This window comes from Ranitomeya variabilis, chromosome 5 (assembly GCF_051348905.1).
Source record: "Ranitomeya variabilis isolate aRanVar5 chromosome 5, aRanVar5.hap1, whole genome shotgun sequence".
NCBI lineage: Eukaryota > Metazoa > Chordata > Amphibia > Anura > Dendrobatidae > Ranitomeya > Ranitomeya variabilis.
The window spans coordinates 62,548,326-62,568,457 of record NC_135236.1 but is presented as its reverse complement, the minus strand read 5'-3'; the positions used below and the strand labels follow the sequence as shown (position 1 = coordinate 62,568,457).

Below are 20,132 nucleotides of genomic sequence, written 5' to 3'. Positions count from 1 at the left end.
GAATTGTTTTAGAACTGAAAGGGAAAGTTCTAAGTTGGGGACAAGATCTCTTAAGAAAAGAGGAATATGCTGCCCCGTGTGAGGATCGAACACACGACCTTCAGATTATGAGACTGACGCGCTACCTACTGCGCTAACGAGGCAAGACACACATGCTAATCTGCAGACATTTCTTGTGCAAGGCACGAAACTTATTTTTTTCATATTGTCAATGAGTTTGAAGGTATCTATTCCCATATGGTCTAGCGGTTAGGATTCCTGGTTTTCACCCAGGCGGCCCGGGTTCGACTCCCAGTATGGGAATGCACTTTTTTCTGTACTACTGCCAACATTCAAAGACCGAAATGTGTTTTGCAGATAAAAGTATTTCAGATAGAATTTGCACAATGCAGTCACAAATGCTAAACACCAGGGTATTTGTCATTCATTCTGACCTTTTGCACAAGATTTAATTTTGTTTCATAGCTTAACTCATTCTCAACTACACCTTTTTACTCCAAAGTGTTAAGGGACTCAACAATCCATGTGTTCTGTCTGTCGTTAGGGCTCCTACTTCCTTTCCAATCGGAAACGTTTCATAAATTAATGGGAAAGTTCTGAGTTGGTAACAAAATCTCTTGAGAAAAGGAGGGAGTATTACCACGTGTGAGGAATAAAATCATATTCTTCAGATTACCAACTGATATGCTAATTATGGTGTTCATGTGGTAAGTTTTAGCTTTAGTGATGTAAAAGTTATTCAATCAAAGCATAAAACTTCTTTTTTTTTTTTTTTTTTTTTTAAACTGTTTTGTTGGATAGTGTAAAGCTTTACCCATGTGGAAAAGGACCTAGTATCCCTGGTTTACTGGTTCAATTCCTGCTATGGGAGTGACCCTCCTTTGGTACATGTACGCACATTCAAAAGTTGCCATGTACCTTGTAGATGGAATCAGTTTAGGTTTGAGCTGCTCTATGCAGCAAAAATGTCAACCACCAGAGTTTTTGGATATTTATTTGCACCACATACCATTGGAGGTCAAATCTCAAACCATTCTTATTTCTCTTATTTAACTCCTAGGTTTTAAGGGACTCAGCAACCCTTTTTTCCCTGTCTGTCATTAGAGCTCTCCTCCTTGCTGCAATCGGTTATGTTTTGGTACTGAATGGGAAAAATCGGTGGCTCTCTAGCCACGATGGAGACAGAATTGATTGAAAAAACAAGGGGCCAGTGCCTCTTCTGACCATCAAACGTTCAACCTTCAGCTTATGAGACTGATTTGCTTCCTACTGTGTTAACGAGGCAAGTTGCGAAAACTGAACAGCAGAAGTTTCTTGTGCCAAGTAGTAAACTTCTTTTTTTTAGATTGTCACTGATTCTGATATGCATCATTTCGCATATGGTCTAGCGGTTAGGATTCCTGGTTCTCACCCAGGCGGCCCGGGTTCGACTCCCGGTATGGGAAAGTACCCTTTTCTGTACTACCGCCAACTTTCAAAGACTGACACGTTGTTTTCGGACCAAAGTATTTCAGGTACAATTTGGATTTAAGCGTCAAAAATGCTGAACACCAGCTCCCTGTGACTTTTCATAGCTCAAACCATTCCCAACTACCTCTTTTTACACCAAAAGTGTTAAGAGACTCAACAACCCATGTGTACGATCTGTCATTTGGGTTCACAATTCCTTAACTATCAGAATTGTTTTAGAACTGAAAGGGAAAGTTCTAAGTTGGGGACAAGATCTCTTAAGAAAAGAGGAATATGCTGCCCCGTGTGAGGATCGAACTCACGACCTTCAGATTATGAGACTGACGCGCTACCTACTGCGCTAACGAGGCAAGACACACATGCTAATCTGCAGACATTTCTTGTGCAAGGCACGAAACTTATTTTTTTCATATTGTCAATGAGTTTGAAGGTATCTATTCCCATATGGTCTAGCAGTTAGGATTCCTGGTTTTCACCCAGGCGGCCCGGGTTCGACTCCCGGTATGGGAATGCACTTTTTTCTGTACTACTGCCAACATTCAAAGACCGAAATGTGTTTTGCAGATAAAAGTATTTCAGATAGAATTTGCACAATGCAGTCAAAAATGCTAAACACCAGGGTATTTGTCATTCATTCTGACCTTTTGCACAAGATTTAATTTTGTTTCATAGCTTAACTCATTCTCAACTACACCTTTTTACTCCAAAGTGTTAAGGGACTCAACAATCCATGTGTTCTGTCTGTCGTTAGGGCTCCTACTTCCTTTCCAATCGGAAACGTTTCAGAAATTAATGGGAAAGTTCTGAGTTGGTAACAAAATCTCTTGAGAAAAGGAGGGAGTATTACCACGTGTGAGGAATAAAATCATATTCTTCAGATTACCAACTGATATGCTAATTATGGTGTTCATGTGGTAAGTTTTAGCTTTAGTGATGTAAAAGTTATTCAATCAAAGCATAAAACTTCTTTTTTTTTTTTTTTTTTTAAACTGTTTTGTTGGATAGTGTAAAGCTTTACCCATGTGGAAAAGGACCTAGTATCCCTGGTTTACTGGTTCAATTCCTGCTATGGGAGTGACCCTCCTTTGGTACATGTACGCACATTCAAAAGCTGCCACGTACCTTGTAGATGGAATCAGTTTAGGTTTGAGCTGCTCTATGCAGCAAAAATGTCAACCACCAGAGTTTTTGGATATTTATTTGCACCACATACCATTGGAGGTCAAATCTCAAACCATTCTTATTTCTCTTATTTAACTCCTAGGTTTTAAGGGACTCAGCAAAACTTTTTTCCCTGTCTGTCATTAGAGCTCTCCTCCTTGCTGCAATCGGTTATGTTTTGGTACTGAATGGGAAAAATCGGTGGCTCTCTAGCCACGATGGAGACAGAATTGATTGAAAAAACAAGGGGCCAGTGCCTCTTCTGACCATCAAACGTTCAACCTTCAGCTTATGAGACTGATTTGCTTCCTACTGTGTTAACGAGGCAAGTTGCGAAAACTGAACAGCAGAAGTTTCTTGTGCCAAGTAGTAAACTTCTTTTTTTTAGATTGTCACTGATTCTGATATGCATCATTTCCCATATGGTCTAGCGGTTAGGATTCCTGGTTCTCACCCAGGCAGCCCGGGTTTGACTCCCGGTATGGGAAAGTACCCTTTTCTGTACTACCGCCAACTTTCAAAGACTGACATGTTGTTTTCGGACCAAAGTATTTCAGGTACAATTTGGATTTAAGCGTCAAAAATGCTGAACACCAGCTCCCTGTGACTTTTCATAGCTCAAACCATTCCCAACTACCTCTTTTTACACCAAAAGTGTTAAGAGACTCAACAACCCATGTGTACTATCTGTCATTTGGGTTCACAATTCCTTAACTATCAGAATTGTTTTAGAACTGAAAGGGAAAGTTCTAAGTTGGGGACAAGATCTCTTAAGAAAAGAGGAATATGCTGCCCCGTGTGAGGATCGAACTCACGACCTTCAGATTATGAGACTGACGCGCTACCTACTGCGCTAACGAGGCAAGACACACATGCTAATCTGCAGACATTTCTTGTGCAAGGCACGAAACTTATTTTTTTCATATTGTCAATGAGTTTGAACGTATCTATTCCCATATGGTCTAGCGGTTAGGATTCCTGGTTTTCACCCAGGCGGCCCGGGTTCGACTCCCGGTATGGGAATGCACTTTTTTCTGTACTACTGCCAACATTCAAAGACCGAAATGTGTTTTGCAGATAAAAGTATTTCAGATAGAATTTGCACAATGCAGTCAAAAATGCTAAACACCAGGGTATTTGTCATTCATTCTGACCTTTTGCACAAGATTTAATTTTGTTTCATAGCTTAACTCATTCTCAACTACACCTTTTTACTCCAAAGTGTTAAGGGACTCAACAATCCATGTGTTCTGTCTGTCGTTAGGGCTCCTACTTCCTTTCCAATCGGAAACGTTTCAGAAATTAATGGGAAAGTTCTGAGTTGGTAACAAAATCTCTTGAGAAAAGGAGGGAGTATTACCACGTGTGAGGAATAAAATCATATTCTTCAGATTACCAACTGATATGCTAATTATGGTGTTCATGTGGTAAGTTTTAGCTTTAGTGATGTAAAAGTTATTCAATCAAAGCATAAAACTTCTTTTTTTTTTTTTTTTTTTAAACTGTTTTGTTGGATAGTGTAAAGCTTTACCCATGTGGAAAAGGACCTAGTATCCCTGGTTTACTGGTTCAATTCCTGCTATGGGAGTGACCCTCCTTTGGTACATGTACGCACATTCAAAAGCTGCCACGTACCTTGTAGATGGAATCAGTTTAGGTTTGAGCTGCTCTATGCAGCAAAAATGTCAACCACCAGAGTTTTTGGATATTTATTTGCACCACATACCATTGGAGGTCAAATCTCAAACCATTCTTATTTCTCTTATTTAACTCCTAGGTTTTAAGGGACTCAGCAAAACTTTTTTCCCTGTCTGTCATTAGAGCTCTCCTCCTTGCTGCAATCGGTTATGTTTTGGTACTGAATGGGAAAAATCGGTGGCTCTCTAGCCACGATGGAGACAGAATTCATTGAAAAAACAAGGGGCCAGTGCCTCTTCTGACCATCAAACGTTCAACCTTCAGCTTATGAGACTGATTTGCTTCCTACTGTGTTAACGAGGCAAGTTGCGAAAACTGAACAGCAGAAGTTTCTTGTGCCAAGTAGTAAACTTCTTTTTTTTAGATTGTCACTGATTCTGATATGCATCATTTCCCATATGGTCTAGCGGTTAGGATTCCTGGTTCTCACCCAGGCGGCCCGGGTTCGACTCCCGGTATGGGAAAGTACCCTTTTCTGTACTACCGCCAACTTTCAAAGACTGACACGTTGTTTTCGGACCAAAGTATTTCAGGTACAATTTGGATTTAAGCGTCAAAAATGCTGAACACCAGCTCCCTGTGACTTTTCATAGCTCAAACCATTCCCAACTACCTCTTTTTACACCAAAAGTGTTAAGAGACTGAACAACCCATGTGTACTATCTGTCATTTGGGTTCACAATTCCTTAACTATCAGAATTGTTTTAGAACTGAAAGGGAAAGTTCTAAGTTGGGGACAAGATCTCTTAAGAAAAGAGGAATATGCTGCCCCGTGTGAGGATCGAACACACGACCTTCAGATTATGAGACTGACGCGCTACCTACTGCGCTAACGAGGCAAGACACACATGCTAATCTGCAGACATTTCTTGTGCAAGGCACGAAACTTATTTTTTTCATATTGTCAATGAGTTTGAAGGTATCTATTCCCATATGGTCTAGCGGTTAGGATTCCTGGTTTTCACCCAGGCGGCCCGGGTTCGACTCCCAGTATGGGAATGCACTTTTTTCTGTACTACTGCCAACATTCAAAGACCGAAATGTGTTTTGCAGATAAAAGTATTTCAGATAGAATTTGCACAATGCAGTCACAAATGCTAAACACCAGGGTATTTGTCATTCATTCTGACCTTTTGCACAAGATTTAATTTTGTTTCATAGCTTAACTCATTCTCAACTACACCTTTTTACTCCAAAGTGTTAAGGGACTCAACAATCCATGTGTTCTGTCTGTCGTTAGGGCTCCTACTTCCTTTCCAATCGGAAACGTTTCATAAATTAATGGGAAAGTTCTGAGTTGGTAACAAAATCTCTTGAGAAAAGGAGGGAGTATTACCACGTGTGAGGAATAAAATCATATTCTTCAGATTACCAACTGATATGCTAATTATGGTGTTCATGTGGTAAGTTTTAGCTTTAGTGATGTAAAAGTTATTCAATCAAAGCATAAAACTTCTTTTTTTTTTTTTTTTTTAAACTGTTTTGTTGGATAGTGTAAAGCTTTACCCATGTGGAAAAGGACCTAGTATCCCTGGTTTACTGGTTCAATTCCTGCTATGGGAGTGACCCTCCTTTGGTACATGTACGCACATTCAAAAGCTGCCACGTACCTTGTAGATGGAATCAGTTTAGGTTTGAGCTGCTCTATGCAGCAAAAATGTCAACCACCAGAGTTTTTGGATATTTATTTGCACCACATACCATTGGAGGTCAAATCTCAAACCATTCTTATTTCTCTTATTTAACTCCTAGGTTTTAAGGGACTCAGCAAAACTTTTTTCCCTGTCTGTCATTAGAGCTCTCCTCCTTGCTGCAATCGGTTATGTTTTGGTACTGAATGGGAAAAATCGGTGGCTCTCTAGCCACGATGGAGACAGAATTGATTGAAAAAACAAGGGGCCAGTGCCTCTTCTGACCATCAAACGTTCAACCTTCAGCTTATGAGACTGATTTGCTTCCTACTGTGTTAACGAGGCAAGTTGCGAAAACTGAACAGCAGAAGTTTCTTGTGCCAAGTAGTAAACTTCTTTTTTTTAGATTGTCACTGATTCTGATATGCATCATTTCCCATATGGTCTAGCGGTTAGGATTCCTGGTTCTCACCCAGGCGGCCCGGGTTTGACTCCCGGTATGGGAAAGTACCCTTTTCTGTACTACCGCCAACTTTCAAAGACTGACATGTTGTTTTCGGACCAAAGTATTTCAGGTACAATTTGGATTTAAGCGTCAAAAATGCTGAACACCAGCTCCCTGTGACTTTTCATAGCTCAAACCATTCCCAACTACCTCTTTTTACACCAAAAGTGTTAAGAGACTCAACAACCCATGTGTACTATCTGTCATTTGGGTTCACAATTCCTTAACTATCAGAATTGTTTTAGAACTGAAAGGGAAAGTTCTAAGTTGGGGACAAGATCTCTTAAGAAAAGAGGAATATGCTGCCCCGTGTGAGGATCGAACTCACGACCTTCAGATTATGAGACTGACGCGCTACCTACTGCGCTAACGAGGCAAGACACACATGCTAATCTGCAGACATTTCTTGTGCAAGGCACGAAACTTATTTTTTTCATATTGTCAATGAGTTTGAAGGTATCTATTCCCATATGGTCTATCGGTTAGGATTCCTGGTTTTCGCCCGGGTTCGACTCCCGGTATGGGAATGCACTTTTTTCTGTACTACTGCCAACATTCAAAGACCGAAATGTGTTTTGCAGATAAAAGTATTTCAGATAGAATTTGCACAATGCAGTCAAAAATGCTAAACACCAGGGTATTTGTCATTCATTCTGACCTTTTGCACAAGATTTAATTTTGTTTCATAGCTTAACTCATTCTCAACTACACCTTTTTACTCCAAAGTGTTAAGGGACTCAACAATCCATGTGTTCTGTCTGTCGTTAGGGCTCCTACTTCCTTTCCAATCGGAAACGTTTCAGAAATTAATGGGAAAGTTCTGAGTTGGTAACAAAATCTCTTGAGAAAAGGAGGGAGTATTACCACGTGTGAGGAATAAAATCATATTCTTCAGATTACCAACTGATATGCTAATTATGGTGTTCATGTGGTAAGTTTTAGCTTTAGTGATGTAAAAGTTATTCAATCAAAGCATAAAACTTTTTTTTTTTTTTTTTTTAAACTGTTTTGTTGGATAGTGTAAAGCTTTACCCATGTGGAAAAGGACCTAGTATCCCTGGTTTACTGGTTCAATTCCTGCTATGGGAGTGACCCTCCTTTGGTACATGTACGCACATTCGAAAGCTGCCACGTACCTTGTAGATGGAATCAGTTTAGGTTTGAGCTGCTCTATGCAGCAAAAATGTCAACCACCAGAGTTTTTGGATATTTATTTGCACCACATACCATTGGAGGTCAAATCTCAAACCATTCTTATTTCTCTTATTTTACTCCTAGGTTTTAAGGGACTCAGCAACCCTTTTTTCCCTGTCTGTCATTAGAGCTCTCCTCCTTGCTGCAATCGGTTATGTTTTGGTACTGAATGGGAAAAATCGGTGGCTCTCTAGCCACGATGGAGACAGAATTGATTGAAAAAACAAGGGGCCAGTGCCTCTTCTGACCATCAAACGTTCAACCTTCAGCTTATGAGACTGATTTGCTTCCTACTGTGTTAACGAGGCAAGTTGCGAAAACTGAACTGCAGAAGTTTCTTGTGCCAAGTAGTAAACTTCTTTTTTTTAGATTGTCACTGATTCTGATATGCATCATTTCCCATATGGTCTAGCGGTTAGGATTCCTGGTTCTCACCCAGGCGGCCCGGGTTCGACTCCCAGTATGGGAAAGTACCCTTTTCTGTACTACCGCCAACTTTCAAAGACTGACACGTTGTTTTCGGACCAAAGTATTTCAGGTACAATTTGGATTTAAGTGTCAAAACTGCTGAACACCAGCTCCCTGTGACTTTTCATAGCTCAAACCATTCCCAACTACCTCTTTTTACACCAAAAGTGTTAAGAGACTCAACAACCCATGTGTACTATCTGTCATTTGGGTTCACAATTCCTTAACTATCAGAATTGTTTTAGAACTGAAAGGGAAAGTTCTAAGTTGGGGACAAGATCTCTTAAGAAAAGAGGAATATGTTGCCCCGTGTGAGGATCGAACTCACGACCTTCAGATTATGAGACTGACGCGCTACCTACTGCGCTAACGAGGCAAGACACACATGCTAATCTGCAGACATTTCTTGTGCAAGGCACGAAACTTATTTTTTTCATATTGTCAATGAGTTTGAAAGTATCTATTCCCATATGGTCTAGCGGTTAGGATTCCTGGTTTTCACCCAGGCGGCCCGGGTTCGACTCCCGGTATGGGAATGCTCTTTTTTCTGTACTACTGCCAACATTCAAAGACCGAAATGTGTTTTGCAGATAAAAGTATTTCAGATAGAATTTGCACAATGCAGTCAAAAATGCTAAACACCAGGGTATTTGTCATTCATTCTGACCTTTTGCACAAGATTTAATTTTGTTTCATAGCTTAACTCATTCTCAACTACACCTTTTTACTCCAAAGTGTTAAGGGACTCAACAATCCATGTGTTCTGTCTGTCGTTAGGGCTCCTACTTCCTTTCCAATCGGAAGCGTTTCAGAAATTAATGGGAAAGTTCTGAGTTGGTAACAAAATCTCTTGAGAAAAGTAGGGAGTATTACCACGTGTGAGGAATAAAATCATATTCTTCAGATTACCAACTGATATGCTAATTATGGTGTTCATGTGGCAAGTTTTAGCTTTAGTGATGTAAAAGTTATTCAATCAAAGCATAAAACTTCTTTTTTTTTTTTTTTTTTTAATCTGTTTTGTTGGATAGTGTAAAGCTTTACCCATGTGGAAAAGGACCTAGTATCCCTGGTTTACTGGTTCAATTCCTGCTATGGGAGTGACCCTCCTTTGGTACATTTACGCACATTCGAAAGCTGCCACGTACTTTGTAGATGGAATCAGTTTAGGTTTGAGCTGCTCTATGCAGCAAAAATGTCAACCACCAGAGTTTTTGGATATTTATTTGCACCACATAACATTGGAGGTCAAATCTCAAACCATTCTTATTTCTCTTATTTAACTCGTAGGTTTTAAGGGACTCAGCAACCCTTTTTTCCCTGTCTGTCATTAGAGCTCTCCTCCTTGCTGCAATCGGTTATGTTTTGGTACTGAATGGGAAAAATCGGTGGCTCTCTAGCCACGATGGAGACAGAATTGATTGAAAAAACAAGGGGCCAGTGCCTCTTCTGACCATCAAACGTTCAACCTTCAGCTTATGAGACTGATTTGCTTCCTACTGTGTTAACGAGGCAAGTTGCGAAAACTGAACTGCAGAAGTTTCTTGTGCCAAGTAGTAAACTTCTTTTTTTTAGATTGTCACTGATTCTGATATGCATCATTTCCCATATGGTCTAGTGGTTCGGATTCCTGGTTCTCACCCAGGCGGCCCAGGTTCGACTCCCAGTATGGGAAAGTACCCTTTTCTGTACTACCGCCAACTTTCAAAGACTGACATGTTGTTTTCGGACCAAAGTATTTCAGGTACAATTTGGATTTAAGCGTCAAAAATGCTGAACACCAGCTCCCTGTGACTTTTCATAGCTCAAACCATTCCCAACTACCTCTTTTTACACCAAAAGTGTTAAGAGACTCAACAACCCATGTGTACTATCTGTCATTTGGGTTCACAATTCCTTAACTATCAGAATTGTTTTAGAACTGAAAGGGAAAGTTCTAAGTTGGGGACAAGATCTCTTAAGAAAAGAGGAATCTGACCTTCCCGTGTGAGGATCGAACTCACGACCTTCAGATTATGAGACTGACGTGCTACCTACTGCGCTAACGAGGCAAGACACACATGCTAATCTGCAGACATTTCTTGTGCAAGGCACGAAACTTATTTTTTTCATATTGTCAATGAGTTTGAAGGTATCTATTCCCATATGGTCTAGCGGTTAGGATTCCTGGTTTTCACCCAGGCGGCCCGGGTTCGACTCCCGGTATGGGAATGCACTTTTTTCTGTACTACTGCCAACATTCAAAGACCGAAATGTGTTTTGCAGATAAAAGTATTTCAGATAGAATTTGCACAATGCAGTCAAAAATGCTAAACACCAGGGTATTTGTCATTCATTCTGACCTTTTGCACAAGATTTAATTTTGTTTCATAGCTTAACTCATTCTCAACTACACCTTTTTACTCCAAAGTGTTAAGGGACTCAACAATCCATGTGTTCTGTCTGTCGTTAGGGCTCCTACTTCCTTTCCAATCGGAAACGTTTCAGAAATTAATGGGAAAGTTCTGAGTTGGTAACAAAATCTCTTCAGAAAAGGTGGGAGTATTACCACGTGTGAGGAATAAAATCATATTCTTCAGATTACCAACTGATATGCTAATTATGGTGTTCATGTGGTAAGTTTTAGCTTTAGTGATGTAAAAGTTATTCAATCAAAGCATAAAACTTCTTTTTTTTTTTTTTTTTTTAAACTGTTTTGTTGGATAGTGTAAAGCTTTACCCATGTGGAAAAGGACCTAGTATCCCTGGTTTACTGGTTCAATTCCTGCTATGGGAGTGACCCTCCTTTGGTACATGTACGCACATTCGAAAGCTGCCACGTACCTTGTAGATGGAATCAGTTTAGGTTTGAGCTGCTCTATGCAGCAAAAATGTCAACCACCAGAGTTTTTGGATATTTATTTGCACCACATACCATTGGAGGTCAAATCTCAAACCATTCTTATTTCTCTTATTTAACTCCTAGGTTTTAAGGGACTCAGCAACCCTTTTTTCCCTGTCTGTCATTAGAGCTCTCCTCCTTGCTGCAATCGGTTATGTTTTGGTACTGAATGGGAAAATTCGGTGGCTCTCTAGCCACGATGGAGACAGAATTGATTGAAAAAACAAGGGGCCAGTGCCTCTTCTGACCATCAAACGTTCAACCTTCAGCTTATGAGACTGATTTGCTTCCTACTGTGTTAACGAGGCAAGTTGCGAAAACTGAACTGCAGAAGTTTCTTGTGCCAAGTAGTAAACTTCTTTTTTTTAGATTGTCACTGATTCTGATATGCATCATTTCCCATATGGTCTAGCGGTTAGGATTCCTGGTTCTCACCCAGGCGGCCCAGGTTCGACTCCCAGTATGGGAAAGTACCATTTTCTGTACTACCGCCAACTTTCAAAGACTGACATGTTGTTTTCGGACCAAAGTATTTCAGGTACAATTTGGATTTAAGCGTCAAAAATGCTGAACACCAGCTCCCTGTGACTTTTCATAGCTCAAACCATTCCCAACTACCTCTTTTTACACCAAAAGTGTTAAGAGACTCAACAACCCATGTGTACTATCTGTCATTTGGGTTCACAATTCCTTAACTATCAGAATTGTTTTAGAACTGAAAGGGAAAGTTCTAAGTTGGGGACAAGATCTCTTAAGAAAAGAGGAATATGCTGCCCCGTGTGAGGATCGAACTCACGACCTTCAGATTATGAGACTGACGCGCTACCTACTGCGCTAACGAGGCAAGACACACATGCTAATCTGCAGACATTTCTTGTGCAAGGCACGAAACTTATTTTTTTCATATTGTCAATGAGTTTGAAGGTATCTATTCCCATATGGTCTAGCGGTTAGGATTCCTGGTTTTCACCCAGGCGGCCCGGGTTCGACTCCCGGTATGGGAATGCTCTTTTTTCTGTACTACTGCCAACATTCAAAGACCGAAATGTGTTTTGCAGATAAAAGTATTTCAGATAGAATTTGCACAATGCAGTCAAAAATGCTAAACACCAGGGTATTTGTCATTCATTCTGACCTTTTGCACAAGATTTAATTTTGTTTCATAGCTTAACTCATTCTCAACTACACCTTTTTACTCCAAAGTGTTAAGGGACTCAACAATCCATGTGTTCTGTCTGTCGTTAGGGCTCCTACTTCCTTTCCAATCGGAAGCGTTTCAGAAATTAATGGGAAAGTTCTGAGTTGGTAACAAAATCTCTTGAGAAAAGTAGGGAGTATTACCACGTGTGAGGAATAAAATCATATTCTTCAGATTACCAACTGATATGCTAATTATGGTGTTCATGTGGCAAGTTTTAGCTTTAGTGATGTAAAAGTTATTCAATCAAAGCATAAAACTTCTTTTTTTTTTTTTTTTTTTAATCTGTTTTGTTGGATAGTGTAAAGCTTTACCCATGTGGAAAAGGACCTAGTATCCCTGGTTTACTGGTTCAATTCCTGCTATGGGAGTGACCCTCCTTTGGTACATTTACGCACATTCGAAAGCTGCCACGTACTTTGTAGATGGAATCAGTTTAGGTTTGAGCTGCTCTATGCAGCAAAAATGTCAACCACCAGAGTTTTTGGATATTTATTTGCACCACATAACATTGGAGGTCAAATCTCAAACCATTCTTATTTCTCTTATTTAACTCGTAGGTTTTAAGGGACTCAGCAACCCTTTTTTCCCTGTCTGTCATTAGAGCTCTCCTCCTTGCTGCAATCGGTTATGTTTTGGTACTGAATGGGAAAAATCGGTGGCTCTCTAGCCACGATGGAGACAGAATTGATTGAAAAAACAAGGGGCCAGTGCCTCTTCTGACCATCAAACGTTCAACCTTCAGCTTATGAGACTGATTTGCTTCCTACTGTGTTAACGAGGCAAGTTGCGAAAACTGAACTGCAGAAGTTTCTTGTGCCAAGTAGTAAACTTCTTTTTTTTAGATTGTCACTGATTCTGATATGCATCATTTCCCATATGGTCTAGTGGTTCGGATTCCTGGTTCTCACCCAGGCGGCCCAGGTTCGACTCCCAGTATGGGAAAGTACCCTTTTCTGTACTACCGCCAACTTTCAAAGACTGACATGTTGTTTTCGGACCAAAGTATTTCAGGTACAATTTGGATTTAAGCGTCAAAAATGCTGAACACCAGCTCCCTGTGACTTTTCATAGCTCAAACCATTCCCAACTACCTCTTTTTACACCAAAAGTGTTAAGAGACTCAACAACCCATGTGTACTATCTGTCATTTGGGTTCACAATTCCTTAACTATCAGAATTGTTTTAGAACTGAAAGGGAAAGTTCTAAGTTGGGGACAAGATCTCTTAAGAAAAGAGGAATCTGACCTTCCCGTGTGAGGATCGAACTCACGACCTTCAGATTATGAGACTGACGTGCTACCTACTGCGCTAACGAGGCAAGACACACATGCTAATCTGCAGACATTTCTTGTGCAAGGCACGAAACTTATTTTTTTCATATTGTCAATGAGTTTGAAGGTATCTATTCCCATATGGTCTAGCGGTTAGGATTCCTGGTTTTCACCCAGGCGGCCCGGGTTCGACTCCCGGTATGGGAATGCACTTTTTTCTGTACTACTGCCAACATTCAAAGACCGAAATGTGTTTTGCAGATAAAAGTATTTCAGATAGAATTTGCACAATGCAGTCAAAAATGCTAAACACCAGGGTATTTGTCATTCATTCTGACCTTTTGCACAAGATTTAATTTTGTTTCATAGCTTAACTCATTCTCAACTACACCTTTTTACTCCAAAGTGTTAAGGGACTCAACAATCCATGTGTTCTGTCTGTCGTTAGGGCTCCTACTTCCTTTCCAATCGGAAACGTTTCAGAAATTAATGGGAAAGTTCTGAGTTGGTAACAAAATCTCTTCAGAAAAGGTGGGAGTATTACCACGTGTGAGGAATAAAATCATATTCTTCAGATTACCAACTGATATGCTAATTATGGTGTTCATGTGGTAAGTTTTAGCTTTAGTGATGTAAAAGTTATTCAATCAAAGCATAAAACTTCTTTTTTTTTTTTTTTTTTTAAACTGTTTTGTTGGATAGTGTAAAGCTTTACCCATGTGGAAAAGGACCTAGTATCCCTGGTTTACTGGTTCAATTCCTGCTATGGGAGTGACCCTCCTTTGGTACATGTACGCACATTCGAAAGCTGCCACGTACCTTGTAGATGGAATCAGTTTAGGTTTGAGCTGCTCTATGCAGCAAAAATGTCAACCACCAGAGTTTTTGGATATTTATTTGCACCACATACCATTGGAGGTCAAATCTCAAACCATTCTTATTTCTCTTATTTAACTCCTAGGTTTTAAGGGACTCAGCAACCCTTTTTTCCCTGTCTGTCATTAGAGCTCTCCTCCTTGCTGCAATCGGTTATGTTTTGGTACTGAATGGGAAAATTCGGTGGCTCTCTAGCCACGATGGAGACAGAATTGATTGAAAAAACAAGGGGCCAGTGCCTCTTCTGACCATCAAACGTTCAACCTTCAGCTTATGAGACTGATTTGCTTCCTACTGTGTTAACGAGGCAAGTTGCGAAAACTGAACTGCAGAAGTTTCTTGTGCCAAGTAGTAAACTTCTTTTTTTTAGATTGTCACTGATTCTGATATGCATCATTTCCCATATGGTCTAGCGGTTAGGATTCCTGGTTCTCACCCAGGCGGCCCAGGTTCGACTCCCAGTATGGGAAAGTACCATTTTCTGTACTACCGCCAACTTTCAAAGACTGACATGTTGTTTTCGGACCAAAGTATTTCAGGTACAATTTGGATTTAAGCGTCAAAAATGCTGAACACCAGCTCCCTGTGACTTTTCATAGCTCAAACCATTCCCAACTACCTCTTTTTACACCAAAAGTGTTAAGAGACTCAACAACCCATGTGTACTATCTGTCATTTGGGTTCACAATTCCTTAACTATCAGAATTGTTTTAGAACTGAAAGGGAAAGTTCTAAGTTGGGGACAAGATCTCTTAAGAAAAGAGGAATATGCTGCCCCGTGTGAGGATCGAACTCACGACCTTCAGATTATGAGACTGACGCGCTACCTACTGCGCTAACGAGGCAAGACACACATGCTAATCTGCAGACATTTCTTGTGCAAGGCACGAAACTTATTTTTTTCATATTGTCAATGAGTTTGAAGGTATCTATTCCCATATGGTCTAGCGGTTAGGATTCCTGGTTTTCACCCAGGCGGCCCGGGTTCGACTCCCGGTATGGGAATGCACTTTTTTCTGTACTACTGCCAACATTCAAAGACCGAAATGTGTTTTGCAGATAAAAGTATTTCAGATAGAATTTGCACAATGCAGTCAAAAATGCTAAACACCAGGGTATTTGTCATTCATTCTGACCTTTTGCACAAGATTTAATTTTGTTTCATAGCTTAACTCATTCTCAACTACACCTTTTTACTCCAAAGTGTTAAGGGACTCAACAATCCATGTGTTCTGTCTGTCGTTAGGGCTCCTACTTCCTTTCCAATCGGAAACGTTTCAGAAATTAATGGGAAAGTTCTGAGTTGGTAACAAAATCTCTTGAGAAAAGGAGGGAGTATTACCACGTGTGAGGAATAAAATCATATTCTTCAGATTACCAACTGATATGCTAATTATGGTGTTCATGTGGCAAGTTTTAGCTTTAGTGATGTAAAAGTTATTCAATCAAAGCATAAAACTTCTTCTTTTTTTTTTTTTCTTTTTTTAAAAAACTGTTTTGTTGGATAGTGTAAAGCTTTACCCATGTGGAAAAGGACCTAGTATCCCTGGTTTACTGGTTCAATTCCTGCTATGGGAGTGACCCTCCTTTGGTACATGTACGCACATTCGAAAGCTGCCACGTACCTTGTAGATGGAATCAGTTTAGGTTTGAGCTGCTCTATGCAGCAAAAATGTCGACCACCAGAGTTTTTGGATATTTATTTGCACCACATACCATTGGAGGTCAAATCTCAAACCATTCTTATTTCTCTTATTTAACTCCTAGGTTTTAAGGGACTCAGCAACCCTTTTTTCCCTGTCTGTCATTAGAGCTCTTCTCCTTGCTGCAATCGGTTATGTTTTGGTACTGAATGGGAAAAATTGGTGGCTCTCTAGCCACGATGGAGACAGAATTGATTGAAAAAACAAGGGGCCAGTGCCTCTTTTGACCATCAAACGTTCAACCTTCAGCTTATGAGACTGATTTGCTTCCTACTGTGTTAACGAGGCAAGTTGCGAAAACTGAACTGCAGAAGTTTCTTGTGCCAAGTAGTAAACTTCTTTTTTTTAGATTGTCACTGATTCTGATATGCATCATTTCCCATATGGTCTAGCGGTTAGGATTCCTGGTTCTCACCCAGGTGGCCTGAGTTCGACTCCCGGTATGGGAAAGTACCCTTTTCTGTACTACCGCCAACTTTCAAAGACTGACACGTTGTTTTCGGACCAAAGTATTTCAGGTACAATTTGGATTTAAGCGTCAAAAATGCTGAACACCAGCTCCCTGTGACTTTTCATAGCTCAAACCATTCCCAACTACCTCTTTTTACACCAAAAGTGTTAAGAGACTCAACAACCCATGTCTACTATCTGTCATTTGGGTTCACAATTCCTTAACTATCAGAACTGTTTTAGAACTGAAAGGGAAAGTTCTAAGTTGGGGACAAGATCTCTTAAGAAAAGAGGAATATGCTGCCCCGTGTGAGGATCGAACTCACGACCTTCAGATTATGAGACTGACGCGCTACCTACTGCGCTAACGAGGCAAGACGCACATGCTAATCTGCAGACATTTCTTGTGCAAGGCACGAAAGTTATTTTTTTCATATTGTCAATGAGTTTGAAGGTATATATTCCCATATGGTCTAGCGGTTAGGATTCCTGGTTTTCACCCAGGTGGCCCGGGTGCGACTCCAGGTATGGGAATGCACTTTTTTCTGTACTACTGCCAACACTCAAAGACCGAAATGTGTTTTGCAGATAAAAGTATTTCAGATAGAATTTGCACAATGCAGTCAAAAATGCTAAACACCAGGGTATTTGTCATTCATTCTGACCTTTTGCACAAGATTTAATTTTGTTTCATAGCTTAACTCATTCTCAACTACACCTTTTTACTCCAAAGTGTTAAGGGACTCAACAATCCATGTGTTCTGTCTGTCGTTAGGGCTCCTACTTCCTTTCCAATCGGAAACGTTTCAGAAATTAATGGGAAAGTTCTGAGTTGGTAACAAAATCTCTTGAGAAAAGGAGGGAGTATTACCACGTGTGAGGAATAAAATCATATTCTTCAGATTACCAACTGATATGCTAATTATGGTGTTCATGTGGCAAGTTTTAGCTTTAGTGATGTAAAATTTATTCAATCAAAGCATAAAACTTCTTTTTTTTTTTTGTAACTGTTTTGTTGGATAGTGTAAAGCTTTACCCATGTGGAAAAGGACCTAGTATCCCTGGTTTACTGGTTCTATTCCTGCTATGGGAGTGACCCTCCTTTGGTACATGTACGCACATTCGAAAGCTGCCACGTACCTTGTAGATGGAATCAGTTTAGGTTTGAGCTGCTCTATGCAGCAAAAATGTCGACCACCAGAGTTTTTGGATATTTATTTGCACCACATACCATTGGAGGTCAAATCTCAAACCATTCTTATTTCTCTTATTTAACTCCTAGGTTTTAAGGGACTCAGCAACCCTTTTTTCCCTGTCTGTCATTAGAGCTCTCCTCCTTGCTGCAATCGGTTATGTTTTGGTACTGAATGGGAAAAATCGGTGGCTCTCTAGCCACGATGGAGACAGAATTGATTGAAAAAACAAGGGGCCAGTGCCTCTTCTGACCATCAAACGTTCAACCTTCAGCTTATGAGACTGATTTGCTTCCTACTGTGTTAACAAGGCAAGTTGCGAAAACTGAACTGCAGAAGTTTCTTGTGCCAAGTAGTAAACTTCTTTTTTTTTAGATTGTCACTGATTCTGATATGCATCATTTCCCATATGGTCTAGTGGTTAGGATTCCTTGTTTTCACCCAGGGGGCCCAGGTTCGTCTCCCGGTACGGGAAAGTACCCTTTTCTGTACTACCGCCAAAATTCAAGGACTGACACGTTGTTTTCGGACCAAAGTATTTCAGGTACAATTTGGATTTAAGCGTCAAAAATGCTGAACACCAGCTCCCTGTGACTTTTCATAGCTCAAACCATTCCCAACTACTTCTTTTTACACCAAAAGTGTTAAGAGACTCAACAGCCCATGTGTACTATCTGTCATTTGGGTTCACAATTCCTTAACTATCAGAATTGTTTTAGAACTGAAAGGGAAAGTTCTAAGTTGGGGACAAGATCTCTTAAGAAAAGAGAAATATTCTGCCCCGTGTGAAGATCGAACTCACAACCTTCAGATTATGAGACTGACGCACTACCTACTGCGCTAACGAGGCAAGACACACGTGCTAATCTGCAGACATTTCTTGTGCAAGGCACAAAACTTATTTTTTTCATATTGTCAATGAGTTTGAAGGTATCTATTCCCATATGGTCTAGCGGTTAGGATTCCTGGTTTTCACCCAGGTGGCCCAGGTTCGTCTCCTGGTATGGGAATGCACTTTTTTCTGTACTACTGCCAACATTCAAAGACCGAAATGTGTTTTGCAGGTAAAAGTATTTCAGATAGAATTTGCACTTTGCAGTCAAAAATGCTAAACACCAGGGTATTTGTCATTTATTCTGACCTTTTGCACAAGATTTAATTTTGTTTCATAGCTTAACTCATTCTCAACTACACTTTTTTACTCCAAAGTGTTAAGGCACTCAACAATCCATGTGTTCTGTCTGTCGTTAGGGCTCCTACTTCCTTTCCAATCGGAAACGTTTCAGAAATTAAAGAGAAAGTTCTGAGTTGGTAACAAAATCTCTTGAGAAAAGGAGGGAGTAGTACCACGTGTGAGGAATAAACTCATATTCTTCAGATTACCAACTGATATGCTAATTATGGTGTTCATGTGGCAAGTTTTAGCTTTAGTGATGTAAAAGTTATTCAATCAAAGCAAAAAACTCTTTTTTTTTCCCCTTAAACCAGTCTTGTTGGATAGTGTAAAGCTTGCCCCATGTGGAAAAGGACCTAGTATCCCTGGTTGACTGGTTCAATTCCTGCTATGGGAGTGACCCTCCTTTGGTACATGTACGCACATTCGAAAGCTGCCACGTACCTTGTAGATGAAATCAGTTTAGGTTTGAGCTGCTCTATGCAGCAAAAATGTCGACTACCAGAGTTTTTGGATATTTATTTGCACCACATACCATTGGAGGTCAAATCTCAAACCATTCTTATTTCTCTTATTTAGCTCCTAGGTTTTAAGGGACTCAGGAACCCTTTTTTCCCTGTCTGTCATTAGAGCTCTCCTCCTTGCTGCAATCGGTTATGTTTTGGTACTAAATGGGAAAAATCAGTGGCTCTCTAACCACGATGGAGACAGAATTGATTGAAAAGACAAGGGGCCAGTGCCTCTTCTAAGCATCAAACGTTCAACCTTCAGCTTATGAGACTGATTTGCTTCCTACTGTGTTAACGAGGCAAGTTGCGAAAACTGAACTACAGAAGTTTCTTGTGCCAAGTAGTAAACTTCTTTTTTTAGATTGTCACTGATTTTGATATGCATCATTTCCCATATGGTCTAGCGGTTAGGATTCCTGGTTTTCACCCAGGCGTACCAGGTTCGACTCCCAGTATGGGAATGCACTTTTTTCTGTACTACTGCCAACATTCAAAGACCGAAATGTGTTTTGCAGATAAAAGTATTTCAGATAGAATTTGCCCTTTGCAGTAAAAAATGCTAAACACCAGGGTATTTGTCATTTATTCTGAACTTTTGCACAAGATTTAATTTTGTTTCATAGCTTAACTCATTCTCAACTACACCTTTTTACTCCAAAGTGTTAAGGGACTCAACAATCCATGTGTTCTGTCTGTCGTTAGGGCTCCTACTTCCTTTCCAATCGGAAACGTTTCAGAAATTAATGG

General features: G+C 40.2%; 28 non-coding genes across 28 annotated transcripts; 16 read left to right on the top strand and 12 right to left on the bottom strand.

The window, feature by feature from the left end:
• Positions 1-70: 70 nt before the first annotated feature.
• TRNAM-CAU (transfer RNA methionine (anticodon CAU)) lies at positions 71-143 on the bottom strand. The gene has a single exon. It is a non-coding gene; the product is annotated as a tRNA-Met (tRNA).
• An 88-nt stretch (positions 144-231) lies between these two features.
• On the top strand, positions 232-303 carry TRNAE-UUC (transfer RNA glutamic acid (anticodon UUC)). Its single transcript has one exon. It is a non-coding gene; the product is annotated as a tRNA-Glu (tRNA).
• A 1,070-nt stretch (positions 304-1,373) lies between these two features.
• Positions 1,374-1,445, top strand: TRNAE-CUC (transfer RNA glutamic acid (anticodon CUC)). The gene has a single exon. It is a non-coding gene; the product is annotated as a tRNA-Glu (tRNA).
• A 302-nt stretch (positions 1,446-1,747) lies between these two features.
• On the bottom strand, positions 1,748-1,820 carry TRNAM-CAU (transfer RNA methionine (anticodon CAU)). The gene has a single exon. It is a non-coding gene; the product is annotated as a tRNA-Met (tRNA).
• Positions 1,821-1,908: 88 nt separating this feature from the next.
• Positions 1,909-1,980, top strand: TRNAE-UUC (transfer RNA glutamic acid (anticodon UUC)). The gene has a single exon. It is a non-coding gene; the product is annotated as a tRNA-Glu (tRNA).
• A 1,067-nt stretch (positions 1,981-3,047) lies between these two features.
• On the top strand, positions 3,048-3,119 carry TRNAE-CUC (transfer RNA glutamic acid (anticodon CUC)). Its single transcript has one exon. It is a non-coding gene; the product is annotated as a tRNA-Glu (tRNA).
• A 302-nt stretch (positions 3,120-3,421) lies between these two features.
• Positions 3,422-3,494, bottom strand: TRNAM-CAU (transfer RNA methionine (anticodon CAU)). Its single transcript has one exon. It is a non-coding gene; the product is annotated as a tRNA-Met (tRNA).
• Positions 3,495-3,582: 88 nt separating this feature from the next.
• On the top strand, positions 3,583-3,654 carry TRNAE-UUC (transfer RNA glutamic acid (anticodon UUC)). The gene has a single exon. It is a non-coding gene; the product is annotated as a tRNA-Glu (tRNA).
• Positions 3,655-4,721: 1,067 nt separating this feature from the next.
• TRNAE-CUC (transfer RNA glutamic acid (anticodon CUC)) lies at positions 4,722-4,793 on the top strand. Its single transcript has one exon. It is a non-coding gene; the product is annotated as a tRNA-Glu (tRNA).
• A 302-nt stretch (positions 4,794-5,095) lies between these two features.
• On the bottom strand, positions 5,096-5,168 carry TRNAM-CAU (transfer RNA methionine (anticodon CAU)). The gene has a single exon. It is a non-coding gene; the product is annotated as a tRNA-Met (tRNA).
• An 88-nt stretch (positions 5,169-5,256) lies between these two features.
• Positions 5,257-5,328, top strand: TRNAE-UUC (transfer RNA glutamic acid (anticodon UUC)). The gene has a single exon. It is a non-coding gene; the product is annotated as a tRNA-Glu (tRNA).
• Positions 5,329-6,394: 1,066 nt separating this feature from the next.
• On the top strand, positions 6,395-6,466 carry TRNAE-CUC (transfer RNA glutamic acid (anticodon CUC)). The gene has a single exon. It is a non-coding gene; the product is annotated as a tRNA-Glu (tRNA).
• Positions 6,467-6,768: 302 nt separating this feature from the next.
• TRNAM-CAU (transfer RNA methionine (anticodon CAU)) lies at positions 6,769-6,841 on the bottom strand. Its single transcript has one exon. It is a non-coding gene; the product is annotated as a tRNA-Met (tRNA).
• A 1,215-nt stretch (positions 6,842-8,056) lies between these two features.
• Positions 8,057-8,128, top strand: TRNAE-CUC (transfer RNA glutamic acid (anticodon CUC)). Its single transcript has one exon. It is a non-coding gene; the product is annotated as a tRNA-Glu (tRNA).
• A 302-nt stretch (positions 8,129-8,430) lies between these two features.
• Positions 8,431-8,503, bottom strand: TRNAM-CAU (transfer RNA methionine (anticodon CAU)). Its single transcript has one exon. It is a non-coding gene; the product is annotated as a tRNA-Met (tRNA).
• Positions 8,504-8,591: 88 nt separating this feature from the next.
• Positions 8,592-8,663, top strand: TRNAE-UUC (transfer RNA glutamic acid (anticodon UUC)). Its single transcript has one exon. It is a non-coding gene; the product is annotated as a tRNA-Glu (tRNA).
• Positions 8,664-10,101: 1,438 nt separating this feature from the next.
• TRNAM-CAU (transfer RNA methionine (anticodon CAU)) lies at positions 10,102-10,178 on the bottom strand. The gene has a single exon. It is a non-coding gene; the product is annotated as a tRNA-Met (tRNA).
• An 88-nt stretch (positions 10,179-10,266) lies between these two features.
• TRNAE-UUC (transfer RNA glutamic acid (anticodon UUC)) lies at positions 10,267-10,338 on the top strand. The gene has a single exon. It is a non-coding gene; the product is annotated as a tRNA-Glu (tRNA).
• Positions 10,339-11,779: 1,441 nt separating this feature from the next.
• Positions 11,780-11,852, bottom strand: TRNAM-CAU (transfer RNA methionine (anticodon CAU)). Its single transcript has one exon. It is a non-coding gene; the product is annotated as a tRNA-Met (tRNA).
• An 88-nt stretch (positions 11,853-11,940) lies between these two features.
• TRNAE-UUC (transfer RNA glutamic acid (anticodon UUC)) lies at positions 11,941-12,012 on the top strand. Its single transcript has one exon. It is a non-coding gene; the product is annotated as a tRNA-Glu (tRNA).
• Positions 12,013-13,450: 1,438 nt separating this feature from the next.
• On the bottom strand, positions 13,451-13,527 carry TRNAM-CAU (transfer RNA methionine (anticodon CAU)). The gene has a single exon. It is a non-coding gene; the product is annotated as a tRNA-Met (tRNA).
• Positions 13,528-13,615: 88 nt separating this feature from the next.
• On the top strand, positions 13,616-13,687 carry TRNAE-UUC (transfer RNA glutamic acid (anticodon UUC)). Its single transcript has one exon. It is a non-coding gene; the product is annotated as a tRNA-Glu (tRNA).
• A 1,441-nt stretch (positions 13,688-15,128) lies between these two features.
• On the bottom strand, positions 15,129-15,201 carry TRNAM-CAU (transfer RNA methionine (anticodon CAU)). The gene has a single exon. It is a non-coding gene; the product is annotated as a tRNA-Met (tRNA).
• An 88-nt stretch (positions 15,202-15,289) lies between these two features.
• On the top strand, positions 15,290-15,361 carry TRNAE-UUC (transfer RNA glutamic acid (anticodon UUC)). Its single transcript has one exon. It is a non-coding gene; the product is annotated as a tRNA-Glu (tRNA).
• A 1,075-nt stretch (positions 15,362-16,436) lies between these two features.
• TRNAE-CUC (transfer RNA glutamic acid (anticodon CUC)) lies at positions 16,437-16,508 on the top strand. The gene has a single exon. It is a non-coding gene; the product is annotated as a tRNA-Glu (tRNA).
• A 302-nt stretch (positions 16,509-16,810) lies between these two features.
• TRNAM-CAU (transfer RNA methionine (anticodon CAU)) lies at positions 16,811-16,883 on the bottom strand. The gene has a single exon. It is a non-coding gene; the product is annotated as a tRNA-Met (tRNA).
• A 1,596-nt stretch (positions 16,884-18,479) lies between these two features.
• Positions 18,480-18,552, bottom strand: TRNAM-CAU (transfer RNA methionine (anticodon CAU)). Its single transcript has one exon. It is a non-coding gene; the product is annotated as a tRNA-Met (tRNA).
• Positions 18,553-18,640: 88 nt separating this feature from the next.
• On the top strand, positions 18,641-18,712 carry TRNAE-UUC (transfer RNA glutamic acid (anticodon UUC)). Its single transcript has one exon. It is a non-coding gene; the product is annotated as a tRNA-Glu (tRNA).
• Positions 18,713-20,132: the final 1,420 nt, after the last annotated feature.